The sequence below is a fragment of the Oncorhynchus gorbuscha genome, linkage group LG15 (assembly GCF_021184085.1).
Source record: "Oncorhynchus gorbuscha isolate QuinsamMale2020 ecotype Even-year linkage group LG15, OgorEven_v1.0, whole genome shotgun sequence".
NCBI lineage: Eukaryota > Metazoa > Chordata > Actinopteri > Salmoniformes > Salmonidae > Oncorhynchus > Oncorhynchus gorbuscha.
The window spans coordinates 68,550,108-68,575,099 of NC_060187.1; the positions used below are offsets into that span (position 1 = coordinate 68,550,108).

The 24,992-nt window shown below is 47.8% G+C and overlaps 1 pseudogene; it reads left to right on the forward strand.

Moving 5' to 3' along the window:
* The window catches only part of LOC123997312, a 91,973-nt pseudogene that overhangs the window by 32,668 nt on the left and 34,313 nt on the right, over positions 1-24,992 (forward strand).

The window sequence follows — 24,992 nt, forward strand, 5'->3', positions numbered from 1 at the left end:
CCATCTCACTGACAGGTAGGGACTAACTAGGCATCACCCCTCTCACTGACAGGTAGGGACTAACTAGGCATCACCCCTCTCACTGACAGGTAGGGACTAACTAGGCATCACCCCTGTGACTGACAGGTAGGGACTAACTAGGCATCACCCCTCTCACTGACAGGTAGGGACTAACTAGGCATCACCCCTCTCACTGACAGGTAGGGACTAACTAGGCATCACCCCTCTCACTGACAGGTAGGGACTAACTAGGCATCACCCCTCTCACTGACAGGTAGGGACTAACTAGTCATCACCCATCTGACTGACAGGTAGGGACTAACTAGGCATCACCCCTCTGACTGACAGGTAGGGACTAACTAGTCATTACCCCTCCCACTGACATGTAGGGACTAACTAGGCATCACCCCTCTGACTGACAGGTAGGGACTAACTAGTCATCACCCCTCTCACTGACAGGTAGGGACTAACTAGGCATTACCCCTCCCACTGACAGGTAGGGACTAACTAGGCATCACCCCTCTGACTGACAGGTAGGGACTAACTAGTCATCACCCCTCCCACTGACAGGTAGGGACTAACTAGTCATCACCCCTCTGACTGACAGGTAGGGACTAACTAGTCATTACCCCTCCCACTGACAGGTAGGGACTAACTAGTCATCACCCCTCTGACTGACAGGGACTAACTAATCTTCACATCTCTTACTGACAGTTAGGGACTAACTAGTCATTACCCCTCCCACTGACAGGTAGGGACTAACTAGTCATCACCCCTCTGACTGACAGGGACTAACTAATCTTCACATCTCTTACTGACAGGTAGGGACTAACTAGTCATTACCCCTCCCACTGACAGGTAGGGACTAACTAGTCATCACCCCTCTGACTGACAGGGACTAACTAATCTTCACATCTCTTACTGACAGGTAGGGACTAACTAGTCATTACCCCTCCCACTGACAGGTAGGGACTAACTAGTCATCACCCCTCTGACTGACAGGTAGGGACTAACTAGTCATTACCCCTCCCACTGACAGGTAGGGACTAACTAGTCATCACCCCTCTGACTGACAGGGACTAACTAATCTTCACATCTCTTACTGACAGTTAGGGACTAACTAGTCATTACCCCTCCCACTGACAGGTAGGGACTAACTAGTCATCACCCCTCTGACTGACAGGGACTAACTAATCTTCACATCTCTTACTGACAGGTAGGGACTAACTAGTCATTACCCCTCCCACTGACAGGTAGGGACTAACTAGTCATCACCCCTCTGACTGACAGGGACTACCTAATCTTCACATCTCTTACTGACAGGTAGGGACTAACTAGTCATTACCCCTCTGACTGACAGGGACTAACTAATCTTCACATCTCTTACTGACAGGTAGGGACTAACTAGTCATCACCCCTCCCACTGACAGGTAGGGACTAACTAGTCATCACCCCTCCCACTGACAGGTAGGGACTAACTAGTCATCACCCCTCTCACTGACAGGTAGGGACTAACTAGTCATCACCCCTCTCACTGACAGGTAGGGACTAACTAGTCATCACCCCTCTCACTGACAGGTAGGGACTAACTAGTCATCACCCCTCTCACTGACAGGTAGGGACTAACTAGTCATCACCCCTCTCACTGACAGGTAGGGACTAACTAGGCATCACCCCTCCCACTGACAGGTAGGGACTAACTAGTCATCACCCCTCTGACTGACAGGGACTAACTAATCTTCACATCTCTTACTGACAGGTAGGGACTAACTAGTCATTACCCCTCCCACTGACAGGTAGGGACTAACTAGTCATCACCCCTCTGACTGACAGGGACTAACTAATCTTCACATCTCTTACTGACAGGTAGGGACTAACTAGTCATCACCCCTCCCACTGACAGGTAGGGACTAACTAGTCATCACTGACAGGTAGGGACTAACTAGTCATCACCCCTCCCACTGACAGGTAGGGACTAACTAGTCATCACCCCTCTGACTGACAGGTAGGGACTAACTAGTCATCACCCCTCCCACTGACAGGTAGGGACTAACTAGTCATCACCCCTCTCACTGACAGGTAGGGACTAACTAGTCATCACCCCTCCCACTGACAGGTAGGGACTAACTAGGTCATCACCCCTCTCACTGACAGGTAGGACTAACTAGTCATCACCCCTCTCACTGACAGGTAGGGACTAACTCAGTCATCACCCCTCCCACTGACAGGGGACTAACTAGTCATCACCCCTCTCACTGACAGGTAGGGACTAACTAGTCATCACCCCTCTCACTGACAGGTAGGGACTAACTAGTCATCACCCCTCCCACTGACAGGTAGGGACTAACTAGTCATCACCCCTCTCACTGACAGGTAGGGACTAACTAGTCATCACCCCTCTCACTGACAGGTAGGGACTAACTAGTCATCACCCCTCTCACTGACAGGTAGGGACTAACTAGTCATCACCCCTCCCACTGACAGGTAGGGTCATCACCCCTCCCACTGACAGGTAGGGACTAACTAGTCATCACCCCTCCCACTGACAGGTAGGGACTAACTAGTCATCACCCCTCCCACTGACAGGTAGGGACTAACTAGTCATCACCCCTCTCACTGACAGGTAGGGACTAACTAGTCATCACCCCTCCCACTGACAGGTAGGGACTAACTAGTCATCACCCCTCTCACTGACAGGTAGGGACTAACTAGGCATCACCCCTCTGACTGACAGGTAGGGACTAACTAGGCATCACCCCTCTGACTGACAGGTAGGGACTAACTAGTCATCACCCCTCTGACTGACAGGTAGGGACTAACTAGGCATCACCCCTCACTGACAGGTAGGGACTAACTAGTCATCACCCCTCTGACTGACAGGTAGGGACTAACTAGGCATCACCCCTCTCACTGACAGGTAGGGACTAACTAGGCATCACCCCTCTGACTGACAGGTAGGGACTAACTAGGCATCACCCCTCTGACTGACAGGTAGGGACTAACTAGTCATCACCCCTCTCACTGACAGGTAGGGACTAACTAGGCATCACCCCTCTCACTGACAGGTAGGGACTAACTAGGCATCACCCCTGTGACTGACAGGTAGGGACTAACTAGGCATCACCCCTCTCACTGACAGGTAGGGACTAACTAGGCATCACCCCTCTCACTGACAGGTAGGGACTAACTAGGCATCACCCCTCTCACTGACAGGTAGGGACTAACTAGTCATCACCCCTCTGACTGACAGGTAGGGACTAACTAGGCATCACCCCTCTGACTGACAGGTAGGGACTAACTAGTCATTACCCCTCCCACTGACATGTAGGGACTAACTAGGCATCACCCCTCTGACTGACAGGTAGGGACTAACTAGTCATCACCCCTCTCACTGACAGGTAGGGACTAACTAGGCATTACCCCTCCCACTGACAGGTAGGGACTAACTAGGCATCACCCCTCTGACTGACAGGTAGGGACTAACTAGTCATTACCCCTCCCACTGACAGGTAGGGACTAACTAGTCATCACCCCTCTGACTGACAGGTAGGGACTAACTAGTCATTACCCCTCCCACTGACAGGTAGGGACTAACTAGTCATCACCCCTCTGACTGACAGGGACTAACTAATCTTCACATCTCTTACTGACAGTTAGGGACTAACTAGTCATTACCCCTCCCACTGACAGGTAGGGACTAACTAGTCATCACCCCTCTGACTGACAGGTAGGGACTCAACCCCTCTAATCTTCACCCCTCTTACTGACAGTTAGGGACTAACTAGGCATCACCCCTCTGACTGACAGGTAGGGACTAACTAGTCATCACCCCTCTGACTGACAGGTAGGGACTAACTAGGCATCACCCCTCACTGACAGGTAGGGACTAACTAGGCATCACCCCTCTGACTGACAGGTAGGGACTAACTAGGCATCACCCCTCTCACTGACAGGTAGGGACTAACTAGGCATCACCCCTCTGACTCATCACCCCTCTGACTGACAGGTAGGGGACCCACTGACAGGTAGGGACTAACATCATCACCCTCTCACTGACAGGTAGGGGGACTACTGACAGGTAGGCATCACCCCTCTCACTGACAGGTAGGGACTAACTAGGCATCACCCCTCACTGACAGGTAGGGACTAACTAGGCATCACCCCTCTGACTGACAGGTAGGGACTAACTAGGCATCACCCCTCTCACTGACAGGTAGGGACTAACTAGGCATCACCCCTCTCACTGACAGGTAGGGACTAACCATCACCCCCTCTCACTGACAGGTAGGGACTAACTAGTCATCACCCCTCTGACTGACAGGTAGGGACTAACTAGTCATCACCCCTCTGACTGACAGGTAGGGACTAACTAGTCATCACCCCTCCCACTGACAGGGGTAGACTGACAGGTAGGGACTAACTAGTCATCACCCCTCTCCCACTGACAGGTAGGGACTAACTAGGCATCATCCCACTGACAGGTAGGGACTAACCATCACCCCTCTGACTGACAGGTAGGGACTAACTAGTCATCACCCCTCCACTGACAGGTAGGGACTAACTAGTCATCACCCCTCCCACTGACAGGACTAACTAGTCATCACCCCTCTGACTAGGGACTAACTAGTCACCCCTCCCACTGACAGGTAGGGACCCCTCCCACTGACAGGTAGGGACTAACTAGTCATCACCCCTCTCACTGACAGGTAGGGACTAACTAGTCATCACCCCTCTGACTGACATCTCTCACATCTTACTGACAGGTAGGGACTAACTAGTCATTACCCCTCCCACTGACAGGTAGGGACTAACTAGTCATCACCCCTCTGACTGACAGGTAGGGACTAACTAATCTTCACATCTCTTACTGACAGGTAGGGGACTACCCCTCCCACTGACAGGTAGGGACTAACTAGTCATCACCCCTCCACTGACAGGTAGGGACTAACTAGTCATTCACCCCTCCACTGACAGGTAGGGACTAACTAGTCATCACCCCTCTGACTGACAGGTAGGGACTAACTAGTCATCACCCCTTGACTGACAGGTAGGGATCTCTTACTGACAGTTAGGGACTAACTAGTCATTACCCCTCCCACTGACAGGTAGGGACTAACTAGTCATCACCCCTCTGACTGACAGGGACTAACTAATCTTCACATCTCTTACTGACAGGTAGGGACTAACTAGTCATTACCCCTCCCACTGACAGGTAGGGACTAACTAGTCATCACCCCTCTGACTGACAGGGACTACCTAATCTTCACATCTCTTACTGACAGGTAGGGACTAACTAGGCATCACCCCTCTGACTGACAGGTAGGGACTAACTAGTCATCACCCCTCCCACTGACAGGTAGGGACTAACTAGTCATCACCCCTCTCACTGACAGGTAGGGACTAACTAGTCATCACCCCTCCCACTGACAGGTAGGGACTAACTAGTCATCACCCCTCCCACTGACAGGTAGGGACTAACTAGTCATCACCCCTCTCACTGACAGGTAGGGACTAACTAGTCATCACCCCTCTCACTGACAGGTAGGGACTAACTAGTCATCACCCCTCCCACTGACAGGTAGGGACTAACTAGTCATCACCCCTCCCACTGACAGGTAGGGACTAACTAGTCATCACCCCTCCCACTGACAGGTAGGGACTAACTAGTCATCACCCCTCATCACCCCTCTCACTGACAGGTAGGGACTAACTAGTCATCACCCCTCCCACTGACAGGTAGGGACTAACTAGTCATCACCCCTCTCACTGACAGGTAGGGACTAAGGCATCACCCCTCTGACTGACAGGTAGGGACTAACTAGGCATCACCCCTCTGACTGACAGGTAGGGACTAACTAGTCATCACCCCTCTGACTGACAGGTAGGGACTAACTAGGCATCACCCTCTCACTGACAGGTAGGGACTAACTAGGCATCACCCCTCTGACTGACAGGTAGGGACTAAAGGCATCACCCCTCCACTGACAGGTAGGGACTGACTGACAGGTAGGGACTAACTAGGCATCACCCCTCTGACTGACAGGTAGGGACTAACTAGGGACTGACAGGTAGGGACTAACTAGGCATCACCCCTCTCACTGACAGGTAGGGACTAACTAGGCATCACCCCTGACTGACTAGGGACACTGACAGGTAGGGACTAACTAGGCATCACCCCTCTCACTGACAGGTAGGGACTAACTAGGCATCACCCCCCTCACTGACAGGTAGGGACTAACTAGGCATCACCCCTCTCACTGACAGGTAGGGACTAACTAGGGGCATCACCCCTCTCACTGACAGGTAGGGACTAACTAGGCATCACCCCTCTCACTGACAGGTAGGGACTAACTAGGCATCACCCCTCTCACTGACAGGTAGGGACTAACTAGGCATCACCCCTCTCACTGACAGGTAGGGACTAACTAGGCATCACCCCTCACTGACTCATCACCCCTCTGACTGACAGGTAGGGACTAACTAGGCATCACCCCTCTCACTGACAGGTAGGGACTAACTAGGCATCACCCCTCTCACTGACAGGTAGGGACTAACTAGGCATCACCCCTCTCACTGACAGGTAGGGACTAACTAGGCATCACCCTGACAGGTAGGGACTCTGGCATCACTGACAGGTAGGGACTAACTAGGCATCACCCCTCTGACTGACAGGTAGGGACTAACTAGTCATCACCCCTCTGACTGACAGGTAGGGACTAACTAGTCATCACCCCTCTGACTGACAGGTAGGGACTAACTAGTCATCACCCCTCTGACTGACAGGTAGGGACTAACTAGTCATCACCCCTCTCACTGACAGGTAGGGACTAACTAGGCATCACCCCTCTGACTGACAGGTAGGGGGCATCACTACTGACAGGTAGGGACTAACCCCAGGCATCACCCCTCTGACTGACAGGTAGGGACTAACTAGGCATCACCCCTCTCACTGACAGGTAGGGACTAACTAGGCATCACCCCTCTCACTGACAGGTAGGGGGACTACTGACAGGTAGGGGCATCACCCCTCTCACTGACAGGTAGGGACTAACTAGGCATCACCCCTCTCACTGACAGGTAGGGACTAACTAGGCATCACCCCCCACTGACAGGTAGGGACTAACTAGTCATCACCCCTCCCACTGACAGGTAGGGACTAACTAGTCATCACCCCTCTAGTCATTACCCCTCCCACTGACAGGTAGGGACTAACTAGTCATCACCCCTCTGACTGACAGGTAGGGACTAACTAGTCATCACCCCTCCACTGACAGGTAGGGACTAACTAGTCAATCTTCTAACATCTCTTACTGACAGTTAGGGACTAACTAGTCATTACCCCTCCCACTGACAGGTAGGGACTAACTAGTCATCACCCCTCTGACTGACAGGGACTAACTAATCTTCACATCTCTTACTGACAGGTAGGGACTAACTAGTCATTACCCCTCCCACTGACAGGTAGGGACTAACTAGTCATCACCCCTCTGACTGACAGGGACTAACTAATCTTCACATCTCTTACTGACAGGTAGGGACTAACTAGTCATTACCCCTCCCACTGACAGGTAGGGACTAACTAGTCATCACCCCTCTGACTGACAGGTAGGGACTAACTAGTCATTGACAGGTAGGGACCCTCCCACTGACAGGTAGGGACTAACTAGTCATCACCCCTCTGACTGACAGGGACTAACTAATCTTCACATCTCTTACTGACAGTTAGGGACTAACTAGTCATTACCCCTCCCACTGACAGGTAGGGACTAACTAGTCATCACCCCTCTGACTGACAGGGACTAACTAATCTTCACATCTCTTACTGACAGGTAGGGACTAACTAGTCATTACCCCTCCCACTGACAGGTAGGGACTAACTAGTCATCACCCCTCTGACTGACAGGGACTACCTAATCTTCACATCTCTTACTGACAGGTAGGGACTAACTAGTCATTACCCCTCTGACTGACAGGGACTAACTAATCTTCACATCTCTTACTGACAGGTAGGGACTAACTAGTCATCACCCCTCCCACTGACAGGTAGGGACTAACTAGTCATCACCCCTCCCACTGACAGGTAGGGACTAACTAGTCATCACCCCTCTCACTGACAGGTAGGGACTAACTAGTCATCACCCCTCCCACTGACAGGTAGGGACTAACTAGTCATCACCCCTCCCACTGACAGGTAGGGACTAACTAGTCATCACCCCTCTCACTGACAGGTAGGGACTAACTAGTCATCACCCCTCTTACTGACAGGTAGGGACTAACTAGTCATCACCCCTCTCACTGACAGGTAGGGACTAACTAGTCATCACCCCTCTCACTGACAGGTAGGGACTAACTAGTCATCACCCCTCTCACTGACAGGTAGGGACTAACTAGGCATCACCCCTCCCACTGACAGGTAGGGACTAACTAGTCATCACCCCTCTGACTGACAGGGACTAACTAATCTTCACATCTCTTACTGACAGGTAGGGACTAACTAGTCATTACCCCTCCCACTGACAGGTAGGGACTAACTAGTCATCACCCCTCTGACTGACAGGGACTAACTAATCTTCACATCTCTTACTGACAGGTAGGGACTAACTAGTCATCACCCCTCCCACTGACAGGTAGGGACTAACTAGGACCCTCTGACTGACAGGTAGGGACTAACTAGTCATCACCCCTCCCACTGACAGGTAGGGACTAACTAGGTCATCACACTGACCTAACTGACTGACAGGTAGGGACTAACTAGTCATCACCCCTCCCACTGACAGGTAGGGACTAACTAGTCATCACCCCTCTCACTGACAGGTAGGGACTAACTAGTCATCACCCCTCCCACTGACAGGTAGGGGTCATCACCCCTCTCACTGACAGGTAGGGACTAACTAGTCATCACCCCTCTCACTGACAGGTAGGGACTAACTAGTCATCACCCCTCTCACTGACAGGTAGGGACCCTCTCACTGACAGGTAGGGACTAACTAGTCATCACCCCTCCCACTGACAGGTAGGGACTGACAGGTAGGGACTCATCATCACCCCTCCCACTGACAGGTAGGGACTAACTAGTCATCACCCCATCACCCCTCACTGACAGGTAGGGACTAACTAGTCATCACTCACCCCTCCCACTGACAGGTAGGGACTAACTAGTCATCACCCCTCTCACTGACAGGTAGGGACTAACTAGTCATCACCCCTCTGACTGACAGGTAGGGACTAACTAGGGGCATCACCCCTCTGACTGACAGGTAGGGACTAACTAGTCATCACCCCTCTGACTGACAGGTAGGGACTAACTAGGCATCACCCCTCACTGACAGGTAGGGACTAACTAGGCATCACCCCTCTGACTGACAGGTAGGGACTAACTAGGCATCACCCCTCTCACTGACAGGTAGGGACTAACTAGGCATCACCCCTCTGACTGACAGGTAGGGACTAACTAGGCATCACCCCTCTGACTGACAGGTAGGGACTAACTAGTCATCACCCCTCTCACTGACAGGTAGGGACTAACTAGTCATCACCCCTCTCACTGACAGGTAGGGACTAACTAGGCATCACCCCTCTGACTGACAGGTAGGGACTAACTACTGGCATCATCCCTCTCACTGACAGGTAGGGACTAACTAGGCATCACCCCTCTCACTGACAGGTAGGGACTAACTAGGCATCACCCCTCTCACTGACAGGTAGGGACTAACTAGGCATCACCCCTCTCACTGACAGGTAGGGACTAACTAGTCATCACCCCTCTGACTGACAGGTAGGGACTAACTAGGCATCACCCCTCCCTCTGACTGACAGGTAGGGACTAACTAGTCATCACCCCTCCCACTGACAGGTAGGGACTAACTAGGCATCACCCCTCCCACTGACAGGTAGGGACTAACTAGTCATCACCCCTGACTGACTGACAGGTAGGGACTAACTAGTCATTACCCCTCCCACTGACAGGTAGGGACTAACTAGTCATCACCCCTCTGACTGACAGGGACTAACTAATCTTCACATCTCTTACTGACAGTTAGGGACTAACTAGTCATTACCCCTCCCACTGACAGGTAGGGACTAACTAGTCATCACCCCTCTGACTGACAGGGACTAACTAATCTTCACATCTCTTACTGACAGGTAGGGACTAACTAGTCATTACCCCTCCCACTGACAGGTAGGGACTAACTAGTCATCACCCCTCTGACTGACAGGGACTAACTAATCTTCACATCTCTTACTGACAGGTAGGGACTAACTAGTCATTACCCCTCCCACTGACAGGTAGGGACTAACTAGTCATCACCCCTCTGACTGACAGGTAGGGACTAACTAGTCATTACCCCTCCCACTGACAGGTAGGGACTAACTAGTCATCACCCCTCTGACTGACAGGGACTAACTAATCTTCACATCTCTTACTGACAGTTAGGGACTAACTAGTCATTACCCCTCCCACTGACAGGTAGGGACTAACTAGTCATCACCCCTCTGACTGACAGGGACTAACTAATCTTCACATCTCTTACTGACAGGTAGGGACTAACTAGTCATTACCCCTCCCACTGACAGGTAGGGACTAACTAGTCATCACCCCTCTGACTGACAGGTAGGGACTAACTAATCTTCACATCTCTTACTGACAGGTAGGGACTAACTAGTCATTACCCCTCTGACTGACAGGGACTAACTAATCTTCACATCTCTTACTGACAGGTAGGGACTAACTAGTCATCACCCCTCCCACTGACTGACAGGGACTAACTAGTCATCACTAACTAGTCTCACCCCTCCCACCCTCCCACTGACAGGTAGGGACTAACTAGTCATCACCCCTCCCACTGACAGGTAGGGACTAACTAGTCATCACCCCTCCCACTGACAGGTAGGGACTAACTAGTCATCACCCCTCCCACTGACAGGTAGGGACTAACTAGGGGCATCACCCCTCCCACTGACAGGTAGGGACTAACTAGTCATCACCCCTCTCACTGACAGGTAGGGACTAACTAGTCATCACCCCTCCCACTGACAGGTAGGGACTAACTAGTCATCACCCCTCCCACTGACAGGTAGGGACTAACTAGTCATCACTGACCCTCATCACTGACAGGTAGGGACTAACTAGTCATCACCCCTCTCACTGACAGGTAGGGACTAACTAGTCATCACCCCTCTCACTGACAGGTAGGGACTAACTAGTCATCACCCCTCATCACCCCTCTCACTGACAGGTAGGGACTAACTAGTCATCACCCCCCCCACTGACAGGTAGGGACTAACTAGTCATCACCCCTCTCACTGACAGGTAGGGACTAACTAGTCATCACTGACCCTCTCACTGACAGGTAGGGACTAACTAGTCATCACCCCTCCCACTGACAGGTAGGGACTAACTAGTCATCACCCCTCCCACTGACAGGTAGGGACTAACTAGTCATCATCCCCTCCCACTGACAGGTAGGACTAACTAGTCATCACCCCTCTCACTGACAGGTAGGGACTAACTAGTCATCACCCCTCTCACTGACAGGTAGGGACTAACTAGGCATCACCCCTCCTCTGACTGACAGGTAGGGACTAACTAGTCATCACCCCTCTGACTGACAGGTAGGGACTAACTAGTCATCACCCCTCACTGACAGGTAGGGACTAACTAGTCATCACCCCTCTCACTGACAGGTAGGGACTAACTAGGACATCACCCCTCTCACTGACAGGTAGGGACTAACTAGGCATCACCCCTCTCACTGACAGGTAGGGACTAACTAGTCATCACCCCCTCTGACTGACAGGTAGGGACTAACTAGTCATCACCCCTCTCACTGACAGGTAGGGACTAACTCATCATCCCCTCTCACTGACAGGTAGGGACTAACTAGGCATCACCCCTCTGACTGACAGGTAGGGACTAACTAGGCATCACCCCTCTCACTGACAGGTAGGGACTAACTAGGCATCACCCCTCTCACTGACAGGTAGGGACTAACTAGGCATCACCCTCTCACTGACAGGTAGGGACACTGACAGGTAGGGACTAACTAGTCATCACCCCTCCACTGACAGGTAGGGACTAACTAGGCATCACCCCTCTGACTGACAGGTAGGGACTAACTAGTCATCACCCCTCCCACTGACAGGTAGGGACTAACTAGTCATCACCCCTCTCACTGACAGGTAGGGACTAACTAGTCATCACCCCTCTCACTGACAGGTAGGGACTAACTAGTCATCACCCCTCCCACTGACAGGTAGGGACTAACTAGGCATCACCCCTCTGACTGACAGGTAGGGACTAACTAGTCATCACCCCTCCCACTGACAGGTAGGGACTAACTAGTCATCACCCCTCTGACTGACAGGTAGGGACTAACTAGTCATCACCCCTCCCACTGACAGGTCTAACTAGTCATCACCCCTCTGACTGACAGGGATCTTCACATCTCTCTTACTGACAGGTAGGGACTAACTAGTCATTCACCCCTCCCACTGACAGGTAGGGACTAACTAGTCATCACCCCTCTGACTGACAGGTAGGGACTAACTAGGCATCACCCCTCTTGACAGGTAGGGACACTCATCACCCCTTACTGACAGGTAGGGACTAACTAGTCATCACCCCTCTCACTGACAGGTAGGGACTAACCATCACCCCTCTCACTGACAGGTAGGACTCACTGACAGGTAGGGACTAACTCATCCCCTGTGACTGACAGGTAGGGATAACAGGCATCACCCCTCTCACTGACAGGTAGGGACTAACTAGGCATCACCCCTCTCACTGACAGGTAGGGACTAACTAGGCATCACCCCTCTCACTGACAGGTAGGGACTAACTAGTCATCACCCCTCTGACTGACAGGTAGGGACTAACTAGGCATCACCCCTCTGACTGACAGGTAGGGACTAACTAGTCATTACCCCTCCCACTGACAGGTAGGGACTAACTAGGCATCACCCCTCTGACTGACAGGTAGGGACTAACTAGTCATCACCAGGTAGGGACCCATTACCCCTCACTGACAGGTAGGGACTAACTAGTCATTACCCCTCCCACTGACAGGTAGGGACTAACTAGGCATCACCCCTCTGACTGACAGGTAGGGACTAACTAGTCATTACCCCTCCCACTGACAGGTAGGGACTAACTAGTCATCACCCCTCTGACTGACAGGTAGGGACTAACTAGTCATTACCCCTCCCACTGACAGGTAGGGACTAACTAGTCATCACCCCTCTGACTGACAGGGACTAACTAATCTTCACATCTCTTACTGACAGGTAGGGACTAACTAGTCATTACCCCTCCCACTGACAGGTAGGGACTAACTAGTCATCATCCCTCTGACTGACAGGGACTAACTAATCTTCACATCTCTTACTGACAGGTAGGGACTAACTAGTCATTACCCCTCCCACTGACAGGTAGGGACTAACTAGTCATCACCCCTCTGACTGACAGGGACTAACTAATCTTCACATCTCTTACTGACAGGTAGGGACTAACTAGTCATTACCCCTCCCACTGACAGGTAGGGACTAACTTGTCATCACCCCTCTGACTGACAGGGACTAACTAATCTTCACATCTCTTACTGACAGGTAGGGACTAACTAGTCATCACCCCTCTGACTGACAGGGACTAACTAATCTTCACATCTCTTACTGACAGGTAGGGACTAACTAGTCATTACCCCTCCCACTGACAGGTAGGGACTAACTAGTCATCACCCCTCTGACTGACAGGGACTAACTAATCTTCACATCTCTTACTGACAGGTAGGGACTAACTAGTCATCACCCCTCCCACTGACAGGTAGGGACTAACTAGTCATCACCCCTCCCACTGACAGGTAGGGACTAACTAGTCATCACCCCTCCCACTGACAGGTAGGGACTAACTAGTCATCACCCCTCCCACTGACAGGTAGGGACTAACTAGTCATTACCCCTCTGACTGACAGGGACTAACTAATCTTCACATCTCTTACTGACAGGTAGGGACTAACTAGTCATCACCCCTCCCACTGACAGGTAGGGACTAACTAGGCATCACCCCTCCCACTGACAGGTAGGGACTAACTAGTCATCACCCCTCCCACTGACAGGGACTAACTAATCTTCACATCTCTTACTGACAGGTAGGGACTAACTAGTCATCACCCCTCCCACTGACAGGTAGGGACTAACTAGTCATCACCCCTCCCACTGACAGGGACTAACTAATCTTCACATCTCTTACTGACAGGTAGGGACTAACTAGTCATCACCCCTCCCACTGACAGGGACTAACTAATCTTCACATCTCTTACTGACAGGTAGGGACTAACTGCCAGTACCATGGCCCAGCCTAACTTTTTAGTGCCCACAAGTGTATGGTGTATCACATTGAATATCTTTGGGTGATTATCCTGGATGTACCTTTTCCTTGGTGTGTGTTTGTCCCAGGTGCTACATCACACTGGCCCAGGCTCTGGGGATGAGTATGGGAGGAGCCCCGGCCGGCCCTGCAGGGACGGGGAAGACTGAGACCACTAAAGACATGGGCCGCTGCCTGGGGAAGTACGTGGTGGTCTTCAACTGCTCCGACCAGATGGACTTCAGAGGACTGGGGAGGATCTTTAAAGGTAGGAGCTTCTACTCATATTGCCTGGTCCCAAATACATTTCTGCTCTCTTGCCAACTCCTGTGCCGTTTGCATGGCAATGACCATAGGAGTTGGATATCCAGTACAAACAAAACGTATATGATTTGTGGCGATTATAGGCTATATAAGATGTCACTCATATTACTGTGAAGAGAATGATGATCTCAACCTGAACCTAATGAACAGTGTAATGTTGTGTTGATTGACAGGTCAGGCTCTTGGGGTTGTTTTGAATGAGGAGTTCAATGTGAAGAGTGATGTGTAATGTTGTGTTGATTGACAGGTCAGGCTCTTGGGGTTGTTTTGAATGAGGAGTTCAATGTGAAGAGTGATGTGTAATGTTGTGTTGATTGACAGGTCGGGCTCTTGGGGTTGTTTTGAATGAGGAGTTCAATGTGAAGAGTGATGTGTAATGTTGTGTTGATTGACAGGTCAGGCTCTTGGGGTTGTTTTGAATGAGGAGTTCAATGTGAAGAGTGATGTGTAATGTTGTGTTGATTGACAGGTCGGGCTCTTGGGGTTGTTTTGAATGAGGAGTTCAATGTGAAGACTGATGTGTAATGTTGTGTTGATTGACAGGTCAGGCTCTTGGGGTTGTTTTGAATGAGGAGTTCAATGTGAAGAGTGATGTGTAATGTTGTGTTGATTGACAGGTCAGGCTCTTGGGGTTGTTTTGAATGAGGAGTTCAATGTGAAGAGTGATGTGTAATGTTGTGTTGATTGACAGGTCGGGCTCTTGGGATTGTTTTGAATGAGGAGTTCAATGTGAAGAGTGATGTGTAATGTTGTGTTGATTGACAGGCCTAGCCCAGTCGGGCTCGTGGGGCTGTTTTGATGAGTTCAACCGTATCGACCTATCAGTGCTCTCCGTGGCGGCCCAGCAGATCGCCATCGTGCTTACCTGCAAGAAGGAGCGCCGCAAGAACTTCATCTTCACCAACGGAGACAACGTGGAAATGAATCCCGAATTCGGCATCTTCCTGACTATGGTTATTATTATTATTAGCAGTCTATAAACTATTCCCTGTAGAAACCCCTTCACAAACGCTTTGCCAAGTAGAGCTTCATTTAAAGTACTTCTGAAAGGAATAGTGAATTCTTGTCTCAAAGAAGATTAACTGAAAATAGTCCAAATCAGACAAGGTTTATTATTACTTAGAGGATGTTAGTCATAGACTTTGTTTAGCTTTTTATTCTTAACAGACTCACCTGGTTAAATAAAGATTTGATTAATAAATGTTTTTTCCCCAATCAGAACCCGGGCTACGCAGGTCGTCAGGAGCTTCCAGAGAACCTGAAGATCAACTTCCGCTCAGTGGCCATGATGGTCCCAGACCGTCAGATCATCATCCGGGTCAAGCTGGCCAGCTGTGGCTTCATAGACAACATAGAGCTGGCCAGGAAGTTCTTCACTCTCTACAAACTGTGTGAGGAGCAACTCTCCAAGCAGGTCAGCTGTGAAATGAAATGTAACTACTGTAGGTATTTCAATGAGAGCTGAACATGCAACGCTATACATTTTAGTAGTTCCATATGAGTAAACAATCAAGTTAAGTGAAAGGTTATTTAAAGGTGTATCATCCAAGTCTCAAATCCCTTTAGAGGGAATTGACATACCACATGTCAGGTGGATGGATTATCACAGAGAAATGGTCACTAACAGGGATGTAAACGCATTTGTGCACAAATGTGAGAGAAATGCATTTTTTCTTTGGTCTATGAACAATTTCTGGGATCTTTTATTTCAGCTCAGGAAACATAGAACCAACACTTTACATGTTGCGTTCATATTTTTTGTTCAGTATAAAAACAAGTTAACTGTCCATGTATGTGTTGATTATGATCTTTCTGTAGTTCATAGTTTGATTTCCATACAGTCCATGTTGGGTTCACTCTGTTTTTAAGGTGCATTATGACTTTGGACTGCGAAACATTTTGTCAGTTCTGCGAATACTGGGGGCGGTGAAACGAGCAAACCCCAATGACACAGAATCTACCATCGTCATGAGGGTTCTCAGAGATATGAACCTGTCCAAGCTGGTGAGTACAGTCACTCAAATATACAGGACATTCTCCTCGAAATCAACTGCCGTTCTCCTCAAAATCAACTGCCATTTTAGAAAAGCAATTTTTTTAAGCAGAATTATTGTTATTTTCATATACTATTCTGTAATACATGAATAATGATTTCATCTTCAGTGAGGTGCAACATAACAGAAGTGGCATCGTGGTTAACGTCACTGACATAATACTATATGATATGTGTGTGACATAATACGGACTTCACTGACATAATACTATATGTGTGTGACATAATACGGACTTCACTGACATAATACTATATGTGTGTGACATAATACGGACTTCACTGACATAATACTATATGTGTGTGACATAATACGGACTTCACTGACATAATACTATATGTGTGTGACATAATACGGACTTCACTGACATAATACTATATGTGTGTGACATAATACGGACTTCACTGACATAATACTATATGTGTGTGACATAATACGGACTTCACTGACATAATACTATATGTGTGTGACATAATACTGACTTCACTGACATAATAATATATGTGTTGACAGATAGATGAAGATGAGCCGTTGTTCCTCAGCCTGATAGAGGACCTCTTCCCTGGGATCCAGCTGGATAAAGCATGCTTCTCAGAGCTGGAGACAGCTATCGACAAACAGGTGAGAGAACATTTTATATAACATAATCCCTTTACATTAAGTTTGAAAATTCTCCCTGTTACTCTGAAGTCTATAAACTATAAAAAATAATTGACCCAATAAATGACTGGGAGTTTATACATGGAGTGTGCGACTCTCTTTATTTTATTTTGAGTTTAAGGTTGCTGTTGTTGTGTTATCTGATTAGCTGTTGTTGTCTCACCTGTTGTTTTAGCTAGCTCTCCCATTCAACACCTGCGATTACTTTATGCCTTGCTGTATGTCTCTCTCAAATGTCAATATGCCTTGTATACTGTTGCTCAGGTTAGTTATCATTGTTTTAGTTTACAATGGAGCCCCTAGTTCCACTCTTCATACCTCTGATACCTCCTTTGTACCACCTCCCACACATGCGGTGACCTCACCCATTACAACCAGCATGTCCAGAGATACAACCTCTCTTATCATCACCCAGTGCCTGGGCTTACCTCCGCTGTACCCGCACCCCACCATACCCCTGTCTGCGCATTATGCCCTAAATATATTCTACCACGCCCAGAAATCTGCTCCTTTTATTCTTTGTCCCCAACGCTCGAGGCGACCAATTTTGATAGTCTTTAGCCGCACCCTCATACTACTCCTTTGTTCCGCGGGTGATGTGGAGGTAAACCAAGGCCCTGCATGTCCCCAGGCACCCTCATTTGTTGACTTCTGTGATCTGAAAAAACCTTGGTTTCATGCATGTCAACATCAGAAGCCTCCTCCCTAAGTTTGTTTTACTCACTGCTTTAGCACACTCTGCCAACCCTGATGTTCTTGCCGTGTCTGAATCCTGGCTTAGGAAGGCCACCAAAAATTCTGAGATTTCCATACCCAACTATAACATTTTCCGTCAAGATAGAACTGCCAAAGGGGGCGGAGTTGCAGTCTACTGCAGAGATGGCCTGCAAAGTAATATCATACTTTCCAGGTCCATACCCAAACAGTTAGAACTACTAATTTTTAAAATGACTGCTACCGACCCCCCTCAGCTCCCTGCTGTGCCCTGGACACCATTTGTGAATTGATCGCCCCCATCTAGCTTCAGAGTTTGTTCTGTTAGGTGACCTAAACTGGGATATGCTTAACACCCCGGCAGTCCTACAATCTAAGCTAGATGCCCTCAATCTCACACAAATCATCAAGGAACCCACCAGGTACAACCTTAAATCTGTAAACAAGGGCACCCTCATAGATGTCATCCTGACCAACTGGCCCTCCAAATACACCTCCGCTGTCTTCAATCAGGATCTCAGCGATCACTGCCTCATTGCCTGTATCCGCTACGGGCCCGCAGTCAAACGACCACCCCTCATCACTGTCAAATGCTCCCTAAAACACTTCTGCGAGCCGGCCTTTCTAATCGACCTGGCCCGAGTATCCTGGAAGGATATTGACCTCATCCCGTCAGTTGAGGATGCCTGGTCATTCTTTAAAAGTAACTTCCTCACCATCTTAGATAAGTATGCTCTGTTCAAAAAATGCAGAACTAAGAACAGATACAGCCCTTGGTTCACTCCAGACCTGACTGCCCTCGACCAGCACAAAAACATCCTGTGGCGGACTGCAATAGCATCGAATACTCCCCGCGATATGCAACTGTTCAGGGAAGTCAGGAACCAATACACGCAGTCAGTCAGGAAAGCAAAGGCCAGCTTTTTCAAGCAGAAATTTGCATCCTGTAGCTCTAACTCCAAAAGGTTCTGGGACACTGTAAAGTCCATGGAGAACAAGAGCACCTCCTCCCAGCTGCCCACTGCACTGAGGATAGGTAACACGGTCACCACTGATAAATCCATGATAATCGAAAACTTCAACAAGCATTTCTCAATGGCTGGCTACTCCAGCCTCGGCCAACAGCCGAGCACCCCCCCGCAGCTACTTACCCAAGCCTCCCCAGCTTCTGTTTTACCCAAATCCAGATAGCAGATGTTCTGAAAGAGCTGCAAAACCTGGACCCGTACAAATCAGCTGGTCTTGACAATCTGGACCCTCTATCTCTGAAACTATCCGCCGCCATTGTCGCAACCCCTATTACCAGCCTGTTCAACCTCTCTTTCATATTGTCTGAGATCCCCAAGGATTGGAAAGCTGCCGCAGTCATCCCCCTCTTCAAAGGGGGAGACACCCTGGACCCAAACTGTTACAGACCTATATCCATCCTGCCCTGCCTATCTAAGGTCTTCGAAAGCCTAGTCAACAAACATATCACTGACCATCTCGAATCGCACCGTACCTTCTCCGCTGTGCAATCTGGTTTCCGAGCCGGTCACGGGTGCACCTCAGCCACGGTCAAGGTACTAAATGATATCATAACCGCCATTGATAAAAGACAGTACTGTGCAGCCGTCTTCATCGACCTGGCCAAGGCTTTCGACTCTGTCAATCACCATATTCTTATCGGCAGACTCAGTAGCCTCTGTTTTTCGGATGACTGCCTTGCCTGGATCACCAACTACTTATATATATATACATAGTCTATCGGTAAATAGCCAACAATTTACCTACCTCATCCCCATACTGTTTTTATTTATTTACTTTTCTGCTCTTTTGCACACCAGTATATCTTCCTGCACATGACCATCTGATCATTTATCACTCCAGTGTTAATCTGCTAAATTGTAATTATTCGCCTACCTCCTCATGCCTTTTGCACACAATGTATATAGACTCTTTTTTTCTACTGTGTTATTGACTTTTTTATTGTTTACTCCATGTGTAACTCTGTGTTGTTGTCAGTTCACACTGCTATGCTTTATCTTGGCCAGGTCGCAGTTGTAAATGAGAACTTAATCTCAACTAGCCTACCTGGTTAAATAAAGGTGAAATAAACAAATTAAAAAAAGGTTAATTCGCCGTTAGTCAGCACCTCCACACAAAATAATTTTGTACACCCAGCTCATGTTTTTGACTCTGAAGCCTATCTACATGTAGTTTCTCATAACCCTCCTCCTTACACTGGTTCTCTCCTCTCCTCACCACCCATCTCTTCTCCATTTCCCTACAGTACATTTGAGTAATTTAGCAGATGCTCTCATCCAGGGCAACTTACATGAGCAATGCCTTGTTCAAGGGCACATCAACATGTTTTTTTACCTCATCACCTCAGGGATTCGAACCAGCAAACTTTTGGTTACTGGCCCAATGCTCTTACGCGCAAGGCTACATGCCACCCCCACAGTATAATACAGAGTTTAAGGGATGAATCTGTCTTGGTATTAGCCTTAATACCATAGTAGCATAAAACCCTTTTTCGATCTAAATGTGAGGTAAGGATTTATTTGTATTAACGTGAAGAGTTCCCCTCACTCTCTTCCATTGTTCTCCATACTGTAGGTGGAGGAGTCTGGTCTCATAACATGAAGAGTTCACCTCACTGTCTTCCATTGTTCTCCATACTGTAGGTGGAGGAGTCTGGTCTCATAACATGAAGAGTTCCCCTCACTCTCTTCCATTGTTCTCCATACTGTAGGTGGAGGAGTCTGGTCTCATAACATGAAGAATTCCCCTCACTCTCTTCCATTGTTCTCCATACTGTAGGTGGAGGAGTCTGGTCTCATAACATGAAGAGTTCCCCTCACTCTCTTCCATTGTTCTCCATACTGTAGGTGGAGGAGTCTGGTCTCATAACATGAAGAATTCCCTCACTCTCTTCCATTGTTCTCCATACTGTAGGTGGAGGAGTCTGGTCTCATAACATGAAGAATTCCCCTCACTCTCTTCCATTGTTCTCCATACTGTAGGTGGAGGAGTCTGGTCTCATAACATGAAGAGTTCCCCTCACTGTCTTCCATTGTTCTCCATACTGTAGGTGGAGGAGTCTGGTCTCATAACATGAAGAATTCCCCTCACTCTCTTCCATTGTTCTCCATACTGTAGGTGGAGGAGTCTGGTCTCATAACATGAAGAGTTCCCCTCACTCTCTTCCATTGTTCTCCATACTGTAGGTGGAGGAGTCTGGTCTCATAACATGAAGAATTCCCTCACTCTCTTCCATTGTTCTCCATACTGTAGGTGGAGGAGTCTGGTCTCATAACATGAAGAGTTCCCCTCACTCTCTTCCATTGTTCTCCATACTGTAGGTGGAGGAGTCTGGTCTCATAACATGAAGAGTTCCCCTCACTCTCTTCCATTGTTCTCCATACTGTAGGTGGAGGAGTCTGGTCTCATAACATGAAGAGTTCCCCTCACTCTCTTCCATTGTTCTCCATACTGTAGGTGGAGGAGTCTGGTCTCATAACATGAAGAATTCCCCTCACTCTCTTCCATTGTTCTCCATACTGTAGGTGGAGGAGTCTGGTCTCATAACATGAAGAGTTCCCCTCACTCTCTTCCATTGTTCTCCATACTGTAGGTGGAGGAGTCTGGTCTCATAACATGAAGAGTTCCCCTCACTGTCTTCCATTGTACTCTATACTGTAGGTGGCAGAGGCAGGTCTGATCAGCCACCCTCCATGGAAGCTGAAGGTGATTCAGCTGTTTGAGACCCAGAGGGTCCGTCATGGCATGATGGCCCTGGGGCCCAGCGGAGCAGGAAAAACCACCTGCATTCACACCCTGATGAGAGCCATGACAGGTGAGAAACATCCCCATCAAAACCCTGGACTTTTTTGACCTTATTTACTTCCCCATGGCAGTCATACTTAACTAAAAGTTGTGTTAAGTAAATGTGTGTGTGTGTGTGTTTGCACCCACAGACTGCGGCCAGCCACACAGAGAGATGCGTATGAACCCCAAAGCGATCACCGCCCCTCAGATGTTTGGCCGTCTAGATGTAGCTACCAATGACTGGACTGACGGCATCTTCTCTACCCTGTGGAGGAAGACCCTGAGAGCCAAGAAAGGTGAGACGGACACCTCTTATTTCATATTTTTATATATTGTGTGTTTTTGTTCTGCCTTGTTATTGTGAGTAATACATTGTTATTGATTATTATTGCATTGTTGGGTTTTGAGTTTGCGAGAAAGGCATTTCACTGTGCTTGTGCATGTGACATTAATTTGAAAGAAATACCCTGGACTTATACGGTCCTTGCTTTACACATGTATTTTTTTATTTAACTAGGCAAGTCGGTTAAGAACAAATTCTTATTTACAATGACGGCCTACCAAAAGGCAAAAGGCCTCCTGCGGGACAGGTGCTGGGATATATGTATATATATATATATGTATATATATATATATATATGTATATGTATATGTATATGTATAAATGTATATGTATAAATGTATATGTATATGTATATGTATGTATATGTATATGTATATATATGTATATGTATATATATATCATATGTATATGTATATATATGTATATGTATATATATATCATATGTATATGTATATATATGTATATGTATGTATATATGTATATATATGTATATATGTATGTATATATGTATATGTATATGTATATATATCTATATATGTATATATGTATATATATGTATATATATATGTATGTATATATATGTATGTGTATGTATGAGAAAACACACATCATGACAAGAGAGACACCACTACATAAAGAGACCTAAGACAACAACATAGCATGGTAGCAACACAACATGACAACAACATGATACCAACACAACATCCCTGCAGTACAACATGGTAGCAGCACAAAACATGGTACAAACATTATTCGGCGTAGACAACAGCACAAAGGGCAAGAAGGTAGAGACAACACATGCAAGTTTACTCAAGCATTAGACATGTTAGAGCATGAACCCACATACAGTGCATACCGTATAGTCTCTATGAAATTCATGTCGAACAAAGGGGCAGACCATTTCCATGTTTTTCAATATTCTCATATCTTTCTATTAATTTCCGTATCATTTCCCTATAGTTTTACTAAAAGTGATATTCTAATATGCTCTAATATCCTCCATAGTTTATTTTGATTAGTTTAATAAGCAGACTGGTTCTAATGTCTCTCTCCTCTGCAGGGGAGCACATCTGGATAGTACTAGATGGACCAGTAGATGCTATCTGGATAGAGAACCTCAACTCTGTACTGGATGACAACAGGACTCTGACCCTGGCCAATGGAGACAGGATCCCCATGGCCCCCAACTGCAAGATCGTGTTTGAGCCCCACAACATCGACAACGCCCGCCTGCCACCGTGTCTCGTAACGGAATGGTGTTCATGAGCTCTTCTGTGCTCGACTGGAGCCCCATTCTGGAGGTAGGCACAGGAACCTTCGCTCACTCTTTATCAGTGGATAAAAATGTGTGTGTGTGCGTACATCCGTGCATGCTTGTGCGTGTGCATCTTTGTCTATGTGTCTGTGTGTGTATATTTGTGTATGTGTGTATCTTTGTCTGTGTGTGTGTATGTGTGTATCTTTGTCTGTGTGTATATATTTGTGTATATGTGTATCCTTGTATGTGTGTGTATATGTGTGTATCTTTGTCTGTGTGTGTATATTTGTATATGTGTGTATCTTTGTCTGTGTGTATCTTTGTCTGTGTGTATCTTTGTCTGTGTGTATCTTTGTCTGTGTGTATATTTGTGTATGTGTGTATCTTTGTCTGTGTGTGTATATTTGTGTGTGTGTGTATATTTGTGTATATTTGTCTGTGTGTGAGTATATTTGTGTATGTGTGTATCTTTGTCTGTGTGTATATATTTGTGTATATGTGTATCCTTGTCTTGGTGTGTGTATATGTGTGTATTTTTGTCTGTGTATGTGTGTATCAAATCAAAGTTTATTTGTCACATGTGCCGAATACAACAGGTGTAGACTTTACAGTGAAATGCTTACTTACAGGCTCTAACCAATAGTGCAAAATATGTATTAGGTGAACAATAGGTAAGTAAAGAAATAAAAACAACAGTAAAAATACAGGCTATATAGAGTAGTGAGGCTATAAAAGTAGCGAGGCTACATACAGACACCAGTTAGTCAGGCTGATTGAGGTAGTATGTACATGTAGATATGGTTAAAGTGATGAACAGAGAGTAGCAGTAGCGTAAAAGAGGGGTTTGGCGGGTGGTGGGTGGTGGGTGGCGGGACACAATGCAGATAGCCCGGTTAGCCAATGTGCGGGAGCACTGGTTGGCCGGGCCAATTGAGGTAGTATGTACACGAATGTATAGTTAAAGTGACTATGCATATATGATGAACAGAGAGGAGCAGCAGCGTAAAAGAAGGGTTGGGGGGAGGCACACGATGCAGATAGTCCGGGTAGCCATTTGATTACCTGTTCAGGAGTCTTATGGCTTGGGGGTAAAAACTGTTGAAGCCTTTTTGTCCTAGACTTGGCACTCCGGTATCGCATACCATGCGGTAGTAGAGAAAGACCATTTTTAGGGCCTTCCTCTGACACCGCTTGGTGTAGAGTTCCTGGATGGCAGGCAGCTTAGCTCCAGTGATGTCCTGGGCCATATGCACTACCCTCTGTAGTGCCTTGCGGTCAGAGGCCGAGCAATTGCCATACCAGGCAGTCATGCAACCAGTCAGGATGCTCTCGATGTTGCAGCTATAGAACCTTTTGAGGATCTCAGGACCAATGCCAAATCTTTTTAGTTTCCTGAGGGGGAATAGGCTTTGTCGTGCCCTCTTCACAACCATCTTGGTGTGTTTGGACCATTCTAGTTTGTTGGTG